Source organism: Marmota marmota, unplaced genomic scaffold, assembly GCF_001458135.2.
Source record: "Marmota marmota marmota unplaced genomic scaffold, marMar, whole genome shotgun sequence".
In the NCBI taxonomy this organism is placed as follows: domain Eukaryota; kingdom Metazoa; phylum Chordata; class Mammalia; order Rodentia; family Sciuridae; genus Marmota; species Marmota marmota.
Genome location: NW_025999869.1, coordinates 16,519,373 through 16,529,402, shown reverse-complemented (window position 1 = coordinate 16,529,402; position 10,030 = coordinate 16,519,373). Strand labels below are relative to the sequence as shown.

At 40.6% G+C, this 10,030-nt stretch overlaps 1 pseudogene; it reads right to left on the bottom strand.

Moving 5' to 3' along the window:
* Nucleotides 1-7,882: 7,882 nt before the first annotated feature.
* On the bottom strand, nucleotides 7,883-8,641 carry LOC107148167 (annotated as a pseudogene).
* Nucleotides 8,642-10,030: the final 1,389 nt, after the last annotated feature.

Genomic DNA, 10,030 nt, shown 5'->3' with positions numbered 1-10,030 from the left:
AGGGATGGAAAAGGAGGCAGGGCAAGGGGATAGGAATAATGGTGGAATGAGTTAGACATCATTACCCTAAGTACAGGTATGAAGACACGTATGGTGTGAAAATACTTTGTCTACGTGTGTCTTGAAAATTTGGGCTTTATATGTACAATATGAAATGAATTGCATTCTGTCATCCTGTATAACAAATTAGAATAAATAATTTAATAAAAAAATTAAAGAAAACGTGATACATATATACACAATGGAGTATTACTTGGCCATAAAGAAGAATGAAATTATGGCATTTTCCAATAAATGGATGAAACTGAAGACCATCATGCTAAGTGAAAGAAGCCAGTCCCAGAAAGTTAAAAGTTGAATGTTTTCTCTGATATGCAGAAGCTAGTCCAAAATAAGGGAAAAGAAAAGTGGAGAGGGGGTAATTTCATCAAAATAAAATAAAAATCAGTGGGATAGATGAAAGGGACTTGAGAGAATCAAGAGGGATGGGATACGGCAAGAACAATGGAATGAATGACCTAACTTTCCTGTGTACATCTATGAATCAACCACAGTGAACCTCACCTTTATGTGAATCTATAAGGCACTGACTTTTAAAAATCAACTGTAAGTAAGTAGCAGAAAAATTGGTGGAGTAGAGGGAAGGAGACAGTAGAAAAGAAAACAGATAGAGAAATTATCCAGGACTGAATAGGAGAAAATTATATTCCATGCTTTCATAATTATGTCAAATAATTATTACTAATGTTGTGTATAACTAAAAAGGATAATAAAATCATAAAAATTATATTATAATAAGATGCCAAATATATATGTGTAGATATTTTTGTGTGTGTGTATATATATATATATGTATGACAACATATGTGAGAGCAAGGAAAGCTGAAGTAAGATACATAACCCAAAATCAAAGGAAAGGATTAATGACTGTGACTACATAGAAACTTCAAAACCATTAAGCAAGGGCCAGAGATGCAACTCAGTGGTAGAGCACTCGACTAGCCTGTGCAAGGACCTGGGTTCCATCCCCGGCACCACAAAAACAAAATACAAACAAAAAAAACCTATAAAGTAGTCAAATAACATTTACCAAGAAAAGAAATAAAGACAGCTTTTCAACGCAAGTGCAGATGCACATTCAGGATTGAAGAAATATAACTTAAAACCCAATTCATCCCAATAGATGTGTTCTCATACATGTGTCCGGAGGAAAATCTAAGTCTATATGATAATTCATGATAGTAAATCTCTGGGGAAAAAAACAAACTTAAACATTTAGTGATGAGGAATGAGTTAACAGGACAGCACAACCACTCAGTTGTAACACTGTACAGCCATTAAAAAGATGAAGGCTGACTTATATGGTCTGATAAGAGCTTGTAAGATACAATGTTAAGTAATCAAAGTAGGTCGGAGTCATTATAGATATTATATACACATTCTCCACACACAAGAAAAATACACTGGCCAGGACTAACCCTGAGAAATATGTATCATAGCCAATGTGGGCAAAGTTCACTGATTTTATCAGCCCATGATGACATTGCCAATGAGTAGCTAAATGAGGACTTCACCCCTGATCTGCCAGACTCCAAAGCTGACACATTTAATCATGAAGCTCAAAATCATGAGAGGATGCCAAAAAGACAAGAACAGCCAGGAAACAAATGGCAGGACATTTCCTACTTTCTACTTCCCAGACAACCAGGTGAAAAAAAAAGACACTAATGGAATTTTACAAAAGAAAGGCATATTCATCTTTAAGTCCTTGAAAGGAGAAGGCTGGGTATGGCCGAAGAACATATAGCTGCCTTCCCTTCCCAGGGATGATCCAAAATGACAAGCAGGTTTGTTGAAATTTAGAACTTTCCCTCCTAAGCGAATTTTAGGGTGCAAAAACCAATCAGCTGGAATTTTCACCTTCTGAGCAGACCTGAAATTCAGTGGTTGCCTTACTGGTCCTAACTAAATTCCTACAGGCTTAAAAATCAGATAAATCCCGAGCTTTTTTGAAAGCACTTGGCATTGAATAAGCCTACTTATCTAGACCCAGGCCCATGAACATTCTAGCACATGTTGCTGACTCCTTAGAGTAAGGAGAACTCTCAGAAAAGTTGGGAAATCTAGAACCCGGCACAACTGCACTCCAGCATCCGTGTTAAGTTGTTCTATGACATAGCCAATAATGAGAGCTGACTATCTTCGACAATTTACTTCTTTGGAGGAACAAACTCTAGTACCTGGGTCAGGCTAGAGTCCAAAGGCTGACTACTCTGTGCATCCCATCCAGTCAAACGAAGCCAATGAAATTCTTTATCTCAAGAACTGAAGTGACTGGGAGTCTGTTTTATTACTGAATCTAATAAATGGCATTGCTCTAAAGTCCACAGATTCCTGCTATTGAAGCTCCCCAAACTCTCCCAACACCTACCTTCCTGAAGCTTCCCCCATTCCATGAACAATCTTAGTGTGCTCTTCAAGCTGCCCAGGTGCAGTGTCTGCTGTTTCCAATGGCAAAACAACATGGAGGAATATTGTTCTGCTTGTTACACGCCCAACATTCATTTCCCATTTTTTTTTCTGCCAAACAGGACCCTGATTTTGTTTGCCATGACGGTATTCACATTAAATACTCCATCTCTCTTGCAGCTAAAGATCGTCATGTGACTTAGCCCGGGCCTATGAGTCACTGAAAGAACTTCCTGAGGGTCTCCTTAAAAACAGCCAGACACTTCAGAGTGGCATCTTTGGCCCTTTGCTCTCATTTCTCTCAATGGAAGGTGATGGGCGCCTGGGAGCTGCCATCTTACAACCCTGACACTTGAAGCCACTCATGAAGGATGCAGCACAGGAAAAGAGAAGGGGCCTATGTTCTTTAGGATAACTTGGACAACGATGCTACCTCCCCTAGTAACTTCTTCCGTGAGGAAAATGAACCTCCGCTTGGTTCAGAAGCTTGGATACATTTCTGAAATGAACAGCAGAACATAGTCACAAGATGCAACATCTGCTCTTTCATCAAGTCTATTTTATAATTTCAATTCAAGGTAAGCATTGGGAGAGAATCTGCTACTGTAAATTGTGTGGAAGAAAGAACTCATGCCAAATCAGGACAGGTCTGCCCTCTTGTGGGCAAAACATGCAGATACATAATATATAACCCACTGTAATGAAGCAGAGTTCATAAATCAAGCTTAGAAATACAATAGGCCCCTCCAATCCATGGTTTCTTTCTGTGGTTTCAGTTATATGCAGCTCATGGTGGACCAAAATTATTAAATAGGGAATTCTATAAACAAAAATTCATTCGTTTTAAAGCGCATGACGTTCCGAGTAGCATGGTGACATCTCATACTGTCTCATCCTGCACATGAATCATCATTTTTTCCAAGATACCCGTGCTGAATATGTAGCCCACCCCTTAGTCATTGAGTATCCATATGGTTATCAAATTGACAGTTGGGGAACCACAATGTTCATATTTTACTTAATTGTAGCCCAAATCTCAAGGGAAATGATGCAGACGATTCAGATGTTCCAAAGAGAAGCTTGAAGGGCTCCCTTTAAATGAAAGGCAAGAATACAGTGAGATATTTCAAGAGAATTAAAACACATTTGCATAACTTTCATGACACTGTGTTGTTATAATTCTTCTATTTTATTAGTATTCCCTTATTGTGCCCGATATATAAATTAACCTTTATCATAAGTATACAAAGGGAAAACTGATATTATAGAGTTCAGTACTATCTGTGGTTTCAGGCATCCAGAGATCTTGGGGTGTAGCCTAGTGTTTCCCTGATTCATAAGTGGGGAACTGTTTGGACTAATAATGGGTATGGAACAGAACAGAAAAAAAAATGAAATCTGACTGTGAGATGAGGGAAAGTCTAACAGCAAAAGTAGTCAGTAACCTCGGGGAATAAGTAGAATTCTGATAGACAAAGGGCCTGCAGGCCAGGAAAAGAGTGTGAACAGGGGCTGGTAGGCACGTTGAGGAACAGGAATGAAAAGTGCCTCATCCGCAAGGAAGCTTAAACATTGCTAACTATGACAGAAGTACATACCCAGCGCCAGCTCTTATTGTATATTCATTTTCTCAGTAAATTCTCCATATAAGCCACAAAAGTGAAAGGCACTATGACTATTATCCCCATTGTACAGATGAAAAAATTGAAGCATAAATAGTAAATTTCTCTAGGATGACAGAGACAGGAGGGGCAGAAATGGGATGCATATGAGCACAAGTGAGTCTAGTTCCAGAGCCTAGTCTTCTAAGCATCTTTTGCACAAATGCTTGGTAATGGCCCTCTGAAGGACATTTCTAAAAGGACTGAGTGGATGCTAGCACCTGGAACTAAGGAAAACACGATCACTAAGGAGACCCCTGGGTTTTTAAGAGCATTGTGTTGTCAAAAGGCTGGACAAAAAAAGTTTTAAGACTTAAAACCATGTTGGGGTCCCCAAATGACATTGATAAAGAAGAGAATCAAGTCAGTCCCAAGAAAGATCCTTTGCACACAATCAGCGAGGCCAATTAGGAAAATTCAAACAGGAGAATTTCCCAAAGGGCAGAGCAGAGGCCAGGAAGAACAATTTACAAGGGAAACGCTTTCAGGGAGCAGAAAGGAAGCCCTCTGAAGGAAAGTAATGGCCCATCTGAAGGACTCCTCATGAAGGAATGAAATATTAACAAGGTGATTGTATCAATTAATCAAATACGCCTCTGCGAATGCAAAAACTGTTTCATAGGGGAACATAGGAGAAATGATCTCAATATGGGAGAAAGTTGACAAAAATCAATGATAAAAATAATCAAAATAGAAATAGAAATTTCTTAATACTTATAAAATTAATAATCAGATTAGTAGCCAAAGGAGAGAGACACTTAAAGTCAGGAGTGAGATTTGTCACTATTTTGATTCTTTATTAAGCAGAAATGGTTAGCTTAGAAGAACAGAGTAAAACATACAAAGTTCACTCTCCATAGAAAAGGATCACAACTCGAAACCTGTCCACCAGCACCCAGACCTTGGTCTCCACTGAAAGAAACCAGGACTCCTTGAAGAAATGGCTAGTTCCATGATTCCAAGATATTAGGCCCACTTGGGAGAAGTTAAGCCTGGAATATTTCAGAATATGCCAGAAATCCAAGAAGCATTCAAAATAGGTGACACAGGAACCAGTTTAGGGCACAAATAATCAGGAATAATAATGAATTATAAACCATTGGGAGAGAATGAAGGGATTCATGAGTTCACTTCCATAAGCAGTAGATAAGGAGCTAAATGTGGGGGAATAACGATAATTGAATGCTGAGTCTGACTAGGGAATGTGGAAGGTGTACTGAATGTGGAAAATAAGCATTTGGCAACCTTTCTAGTAAAGATCAGAACAGGGGAGAAGTATCCATAAAGTTTGACTCCATGGGGACATTTTGATGAGGAGCAGGATATTTGCATGGTTTGTACTTATTAACAGTTGGAAAGGAGGAAAAAAATGAAGGAATATATCAGCACTTTAACGAGGTCATCAAAATCAAATCACCAAATAAGGACAGACAGGCACCGTGTGCCTCCAGCTGTGACACCGAGACAACACGTCACTTATGCAATGTCATACCTAAGAAAGTACAAGTACATATAACCCCCAAAGAACTCTCAGGCATACCCAAACAGAGAAGCATCCTCCTAAAGATGTGTGTATGGAGTGGGGGAATCCAATATGCAATATGGTACCCAAGATTGGATCTTGACACAGAAAAAAAAAAAGACATCAGTGGAATAATGGTGAATCTGATAGTTAAAAGTATGGAATGCATGTCAACTTCTTAGTGTTGACAAATGTACCACAGTCACATAAGACATTGACATTACAGAAAACTGGATAAAAAATAGAGGAATTCTCTGAACTATCTTTGCATCTGCTCTGTAAACCCAAAATTTTTAAATAAAAGGTTTAAGAAAAAAACTAAAGGAGAATAAGGTTGCAATTAAAAAAAATGTCAATGATAAAGACAAAGACAGACTGTAAAAATGTTGATAAGAGTTGGCTAAGGAGACAGGATAGCTAAATTTAGTACCTGACCTTAGACTGGATCCTGAAAGAGTGGATATAATTCTATAAGGGACATTGAATCAACTCACATTTAAAAAGGAATAATATTGAAGAATCCCATTTATAATAGCAAAACACACAGTATTTGTGAAAAAGGTATAAAACTTGCTAATAAAATTTAAAGCTTTATAAAACATCAAAGACTAACCAAAGAGATTTATTATATGATCATAGTATTTTATTATTACAAAAAATTTAGTTTGCCTCCAAATTATTCTGACCAGGTTAATGTTGTACTTGTGACTTTTTTTTTTTTTTTTTTTTTGGAGGAGTGGAAAGGACACAGAGAAGGTAAATCTTAAATTTACATGGAGCAAACAACCAGCTACCAAGACTTGATCTCAAGCCATAGTCATTAACACAATGTGCAATTTGGTGCAGGGTAGGCAGATCAAGTGTTGGTGATGATGGCATCAAGTACATACTTTGGGCTACAAATAATGGGAAAAGTGGGCTCAAAGGGATTAAAGAAGACTTCAACAGGAAGTCTTAAAACAGAGCTCTCTCCTGGATTGGTAATGGTGTGAATTGACAGCCTGGTCAAGGGAACAGTTCTACCCATCCCTCTGTCCTGGGTTCTTAGGATGATGGCATTGCCCCTCAGGCTGGTCCCTTTATGGCATAATTGTCTGGAGCAGTTCTGTTCTATCCCAGTAATGACAGAGGAGATGCCGATACCTAATGCTTCTTTCTGAGAAGCTGGGAAGTCATTCTAAAAATCCCAAGATATGTTTCCACTTATGTCTTCATGGCCAGGCTCAGGTCACTCCCTCAATAACCAAGTATGCTCCAAAATCAGCTGCTGACAAAGGTAGGAAGGTCACCACAACTGCCCTCCATAAATCATCCTAGGCAGAAGCAGGGCTGGGGTGTCAGCCACTAAGACAACAATGTCAACTCTGCTGGGGAAATTTTTTTTTCCTATAAATATATTCATATTTTATTTATCAACTTCCAAAAAAAAAAGTCTGAGGGAGGAAATTCTTCCAGAAGTTATACATATTTTTTCCTTCAATTTTTCATTTTATGGTTTTAACATCAATTGATGACTTTTCCTGAATCAATTGTTGTTTCTCTGGTGACTGTAAAAAAGGTTATTACTAAGTTTATTTTCTTCATCTCAAGGTCGATGGAACTCTGATATCAGGCTGCTTCAGTAGGGCTGTGCGGGGCCTTTGGTGCCTGTCTACCTCCTAAAGTTCTGATTTTTTTTTTCTTTTTCTTGTGTGGTGCTGGGGATCAAACGCAGGGCCTTATGCATGAGATGGAAGCACTCTACCAACTGAGCTATGGCCCCAGCCCTTAGATTATCATCTTTTCTCATCTGCAGAAGGCTTGGCTTGAAGTCCCTGCAGCACGGGACTCTCCTCAGGAAGGCTGAAGTCATGTCAAATACTCTAGATTTGTCTATGTCCACCATGTTCTAGCTCAAGCTGCTGGCAAAGCTGGTGCCATTGGACTTCTGTTGAAAATGTTCCAGATCTGCTCCCACAGTCATTTCTAAGTGCATCTCCAGGCACTTAACTGATGACTGGTCACCCTCTCAGTGAGCCACTGATGCTGGTGGCAGGACATCTGGGCCAATCTGAGTTCAGAGTTGACTTCTGCCTCTGGCCTGAATGAGACCACAAAGATTTCTCCCAGTACAAGCTTCCTGCCTTCCTTGCTCATGGGGAGACATCCTGCTCCTGTCTTGTCTTAAACACCTTTTAAAACTCCACAGAGATGGTTAGCAGAAGTTGAGAGAGGGCAGAGGAGGCAGCATACTAGCAATGTGTCTGTTGGTAGAGCCAGGAATGTGGAAGCACTCTTCAATTTGTGAAGGGAGCTGGCTACCATTAATGTTACCACTGTAGTTTGGATCCAGAGGGTTCCCCAAAGGCGGGGTTCCCAGTGCAGCAGTGGTCAGAGCTGGGGCTTCTGAGAATTGACTGGATGATGAGAGCTCAAGTTGGTGCCATTTTCTGGGCTTTCCATACCTCGAACTCTGTCCCCGATCTTGTCCCTGGCCTCCTTGGAAGGATTCATCAGGTTCTTTTTTGATCTTCACATGTAATCTAGATCTTCTGTTTTGAAACCAAGTTTGGACTCTCGACTCAGGAACTCCAATTTTCTTAGCAAGCTGTTCTCTGCAATGGATCCCAGGGTAGGGGTTTTTCTTGAAAGCCTTGAAGAGGGTACACAGCTGAGAGGGGCTGTAGGTGGTGCGGGGCCGTCGAATCTGTTCACTGGGAGTCCCTTTTGGAAGGTGATCTTGCCCAGGGCCTTGGCTGGATTGCAGGGCCTCCTTAAGTTCTCGTCTCTCCTGGAAGAAGGATCTAGCTCTGCGATTCTGAAACCAAACCTGGATTCTAGACTCTTCAACGTTGATTTCCAAAGCAAGTCTTTGTCTGGTAGCATAATGTGGGTAAGGCATTTGGTTAAAGGTGTTGATGAGGATTGTCAGCTGCTCTTTGGTGAATTTAGTGCGATGGCGCATATGATTCCCTAGCATAGACCCGTTTGAAGAGCTGTTTTGCTCCATGTTGGAAGATGGTCCAGAATCCAAGAGATCCTAGGGAAAATAATGTTTTAAAATTATTTTTGATATTATTGACACATTTGGATATTTTCTCCAAATGAAGAAAAAAATTCACTGACAAATGAAACTTAAACGCCCTACATGGAAATCATCATCTGCAATTCTCTGACTACCCATATGACCAACTGAAAATTGATATTGAGCACCTTCTAAATGCCAGGTGCCAAGTTCAGTATACCCTCAGATTAACCCGTACAATGCAACTTCAAGTAGAAGCCAAGTCCAGAAGAGGAATGAGATTTGTGTGAATCACCAGCTGAATAAGTGGTAGAGCCGGGCCCTATGCTCATTTTCAGACAAGTGCCCTATTCTTCAATCCAGACTTGTGTCTCTAGCCTTCATTGTGCCAGGGAAAAAAAAAATAAATGCTATAGATTCATAAACCAGGAGGAGCTGCAAAAACTCCCCTAGATGTTTTCCTCTCTTCAGGCTCTATAGGAAGGGATGATAAATTTCAAAATTCTTCGGATCTACTCTCAACCATCAATGTGTTGGAGTGGGGAGGCTGATTGCTTCTTTGGAAAGAATCTGTCAAACTAAAAAGAACTTCCTAGGAAACTCAGTGGGTCTGGCATTCCCACTGTGCCACCCACTCATGCAAATCGACTTTCATAAATACAAGGTACCTGGGCTCCATTAGGGATGTCAACAACCCAGGGTGACTTAAGGTTAGAAGATAGAGGAGGCGCTTCCCTGGGGCAGGGAAAAACTACAAAAAAAAAGATGAACTCAGCCCGTCGGACAGAAACTAACCCACCCAGTGAAACAGAGCACTGCACAGTTCTCGGTACAGTTGTGATGGATGGGCCCCTCTGAGGCCACCTGTGATGGAAGCCAGATTGTCAAAAACAGACAGTAAACCAGGAGCCAGAGATGAGAAGTGAGAGCGTGCTGTCAGCTTGACAGGGGATATGCCGATAAGATTATGGGACCTGCATGAAGAGTGAAGAGAGGGGAAAAAAAAAAATATATATATATATATATGATGGGGGAGGGAGGTGAACGAGTTCTGTAAACAGCCTCCAAGGACACCTGGGAGAAAATCTGGGGCATCTAACATCACAACGATGAGTTTTGCAAACAGGTAATCTCATCACCTTCCAGAGCATGAGGTTCTCAACTGGTGCCAGGGCTGTGAATCTGGGGAGCCAGCTGTTTCTCCCCACCTTCTAGCAAAATTCGAGACTCACAGGGACACTCCAGAAGTCACAGTTTCACACTCCTGAAACTCTCTTCAGAGAAGCTGGACAATAGCAGAGGGGCCAGGATCATGCATCCGGGTATCCCACTCCACCCAGAGATGGAAGGGAGGGAGGGAGGGAGGTACTCGGG